Below are 4,401 nucleotides of genomic sequence, written 5' to 3'. Positions count from 1 at the left end.
CAGAGATAAGTGTGAGTTTGGCCCTCCTTGGTCCGTAACCCGCCCTGCAGACCCGTCCTCTGTCAACCACTTTGACGCATCCAAGAAGTTGACAAAACCCTTCCAAATATAGGTCAAATCAAGCAAAATTGTAACTGTACCTTGTCGATCATTACATCGTATTGTATATTCATATATACTTATATTATTTTTTTATTATCATATATTATATTATTCATATTGCGTCATTATATTACTTGTATTGTCAATATTTATGCTACGTGTGCGATAGTTCGTATCTGGTCCCAATATAAATCCCGGTCGTACCTCTACATCGTATTTTTAGTCGTCCAGTAATTACGCTCCTTATTAAAATCATTTAAGTTCTTAACATGAACATAATAAATAAATCCTGAAATAATAAAAGTAAAGAAAATACACACGTTCTTTCTCTACCTTCTGAGACTCTCTCGTGCCAAGGCGTTCCTCTCCCTTGAATACCTCCTTCCTCGTTTTTCTTTGCCCCCGTCCAGACGTCACCCCATGTTCGGGACCGCAAGGTACCGTCACCTACCCCAAAAAACATTGGGGTAAGTAGTATCTGGCACTCTGCAGGTCGTTACCAGGGGCCGTCTGGGACGGAAGGTAGGTCGGGAGCACCGGTCTCCTTCTCGGGTCATCATCTCTCACTCGGTCGGTCGGTCGTCGGTCGGTCATTGTGGTCAGTCCGGGCGGTCAGGCGGTCCGTCTTCGGTCGGTCCTCACTCTTAAGACTCCAGGCCCGCGTTTTTTGCCCCTCCTCCCCTTCTCCCTCTACAGGAGCAAGCTTGCCTTCAGACGACAGTCGTTAACGGGTCGGGGTTGGGGGTGCTCGCACACCTCGCCTCTGCCCTCCCTGAACGTCAAAAAAATTCTCGGAAGAACGGGGTGGTACTCCCGATACTGTTCCCCCCTGTCTCCCGTTCTCAGCACGGAGCATATGTGGTCAAGTTAAAACTGTACGCTGGTCCTGTTAAATATTAAATATTAAAAAAGTGTGTATGACTAGGTGTAATGTAAAAAAATGTGAGTAAGTGTGTGTGAAGTGAGGTTGTAATTGGTTTATCTTTGTAATAAATTTCATTACAATTACAACCGATATGACACGAAGTGAACAAGTACAAACACAGTCAAAGGTTGTATGGGTCTTCGAGTACATACAGGCATCTATATATTACACGAAGAGAGACGATTAATACTCACCAAATAGTCCATTTTTGGTCCCCGGACCTTTGCTTTTTTCCAGACAAACAGGTATAGGTATTTATTATTATAGTTAAGTTCTTTGTACAAATAATCCTTCCAAACCTGTAAAAATTTTACCCGAGTAAAACCTCTATAAACGAGAAATTCTCTTTCTACCATCGAGAATTTTTCTCGAAAACGCAAACCGCCTCGGTACCACTGGGATGTCGTGAAATACCGAGACGCTACTGTGTGTGCCGGAAGGAGAAGTTTAGTCCTCCGGCTCTTCACAGACGGCGCGTCAACCTACCTAGCCGCACCACGCAACACCGACTCCGGGTAGGATACGTAGCGCGTCCCCAACCTCGAAGTAGTGAGCCTGGCGGCCTGCTGTCCCTGCTGTCCACCACGCACTACCCGCGGGGGAAGGCCGATAACCCCACCGGGCGAGCAGGTCCGACTTCGGACATCTTCAAGCCAACGTTGTGTGTCCAAACCCACGAGGCACGCACGTTGTGCCTGTTCCCGACCACCGGAAGTGTGTGTTGAGACAATTTCGAGGCCCGGCCACCAAACTGACTGTCGGCCTTGTAAAGAGGTGACGACCTACGCTCCTGCGTTTGCCTGTAAGTTGTTCGGTTGACCGGCCGACTCCGCGCATCAACTTGTAGGACGCGAAAGTGCGCACACTGACTGCAGGTACCCTTACCTGCGGTCGTCAACACGGTCGTCGCCTTCGTCGCGTGGAGTCAGAGCTATGTTTGTGTGTACCCCTTCTCCGGGTCGGCGAGACGAGGACCTACTGCCGGACAAGGTCACCATAGGACGTCGTGACGGTAGAGCCTGGGAGACGTTCTCGCCTTAACGGCGTCGAGGGGCAGCGAGCGAGGAAAGGTTTTCGGGGAGCGTGTGGTCAAGCGGCGCGAAAGGTACTTCTCCATGACCCGGTAGGTGATGATCGGTTCGATCATGGTTCTGCACCGCCACCTGAACATCAACTTCATGTCCTGGGTCTTTAACGGCGCTCGGACTCGTAGTGGTGCACGATGTGCTTAGTTACCGTGGTTGCGTTAGCCTTGGTCGCTGCTACGCGGGGAGGCTCAGGACCGCAGACACCATGGCCGTACCAGAGGAGTGGTCGCGGACCCAGGTCTACCGTGGGCGTTGGAGGAAGTGCTACTGTCGGGTCTTGACAACGCAACAGCCTGTGGACTTATTCAAAGACGACTTTCGATACAGGACATGCTCAGTCCAGGGCGGCAAAATGAGAACGTTATGTTCAGACCGATGGACGTCTAGGTAATTATATACAGGACTGGGACACTTGCCACGGCAATGATTAATTTATCCTCCATTTTATGACATATGGAAAATAGTCAAGACCTGCGGTATCAGCATACACGCGGTTTGATTGGCTAGCGCTTGTACTGGCGGGAATTGCATAAACGGGATTTGATTGGCTGATGCCAAGCATCGAGCCTCAAAAGTTGAACATTGTTCAATTTTTGATGCCGATAGATGCTCGTGATGCTTGCAAAGCCATGCCATGCTCCCCACAATGCAGTTCGGCGAAGATTAAAAATCTTCTACTTCACCCCATTCAAGTGAATGGGCGAAGCGTTGAAAGCATTTTTCGATGCCTGTAGTGTAGACGGGCCACAATTTCAGAGGCGTTTTTGTAGAAATACTACGTCCTACGTTGTGGACCAACGTAGTTATTAAACGTTTTTTTGTGAGACTGGGTTGGAATAACAGGAACACCTGAAACTATGCAAATTGTAATCCTATACAATAGCTCTGCAGTTAATGATTTCTGCAGTCCCGGGGGAAGAGGCCGTAATGAGAAGCACAGAGTGGATAATGAAGTTCTGACGATGGAGGTACTTCATGTTCACGCCTCATTCACTGCCAGACAGTATATCCACAGGAGGTTTGAAGGCAAAAGATTAGCTTCTGATGTGTTTTTCTTCATTTACCTGGGAAACTAAAATCAGTGAGTGCTTGAGTCTGACTTTAACTAATGATGTCTCACCTCCCATACATTCTATACTGTACATTTGGTGTGTTTTCAGCCCACATGCAGGTTGCGCCTGCCTGGAAGACTGTAAAGGTTTAATGTTCCTCTACGTTCATTAATCTGTTTCAAGGCTTTACTCGCCTCCTTGCAGACAGAAACTTGGAAAATGATGCAGCTAATTAGAGATCTCTCAGGAATAAAATGAAGGATGGGATAAATGGAACATGTTCCTCGTAAATTATTGGACCAAGAGAGGTGATTGCTTGCAGATATACTGCTGCATTAGGGCAGTAAAAAAAAGACCTCCTTCAATCCAGATGGTCTCATATCTTAGTTTTTGTCAAGGATCCATCTTATTCGATCACGGGAGAGATATTGTATATGAAACAAGCAGCTATATCAGAAGTGTCAAGAATTACTTTTAGATCCCCAGCAGCGATATGGTTAGCTTTACTCTGCACTACAAAGGGATAGAGCAGTGGGAAATTGGTGTGAACGTTTTCAAGCTGTAGCCTACTGCCTTCATGTTATGCCTCTATGCACAAAAATATCACAAAAATCATTGCCATTGAACCTGAATACTTCAGCTCTAAGATGCTGACACTGTACTTTTGCAAAGGATGCAAGATAATTGCAACTCTCTTGCTGCCAAATGTATTTTCTTTCACTTTTTTGTCAACTTCGTTACACAAAAAATCAATTTAATTTGGATGTACACCCTCAATATTACTGTTATAGGTGTCTGACTGTCTACTTATTGTTTATATTTGGTCATTTGCAATTTATTATTATCATTTATTAAATGTTGGTCAAATTTCTCAGTAAAAAAACACAGAGGTTAAGCTAGGTTCTTGGTGGCAGGTCTGCACGTCAGTTGAACCAACTTATAAATATTACCAAAATAGATTGTTGAGGGACTGTTCCTAAAGACTATTCTCAGAAAACATTGAAACCCCCCTATTTTCTGTTCAATTTGGTACAGTCTGAGATCACTCTCCTATGAATCCCTTTGGAAGCTCCCTCTTCCTGTTGGCAGTTTGGACACATGACCACCAGGTAAAAGGTAAAATGCACCCAACATGGATGATTAAAGTAGCATAAAACCAAAAATTATATTGAATGGGACATATTGTAAATAAAGTATTGATTTAACACACTCTGAAATTACCAGGAATAACATG

Source organism: Notothenia coriiceps, unplaced genomic scaffold (assembly GCF_000735185.1).
Source record: "Notothenia coriiceps isolate Sejong01 unplaced genomic scaffold, NC01 NC01_scaffold00023527, whole genome shotgun sequence".
NCBI lineage: Eukaryota > Metazoa > Chordata > Actinopteri > Perciformes > Nototheniidae > Notothenia > Notothenia coriiceps.
The sequence above is the reverse complement of the archived record's forward strand: the minus strand, read 5'-3'. Positions refer to the sequence as shown.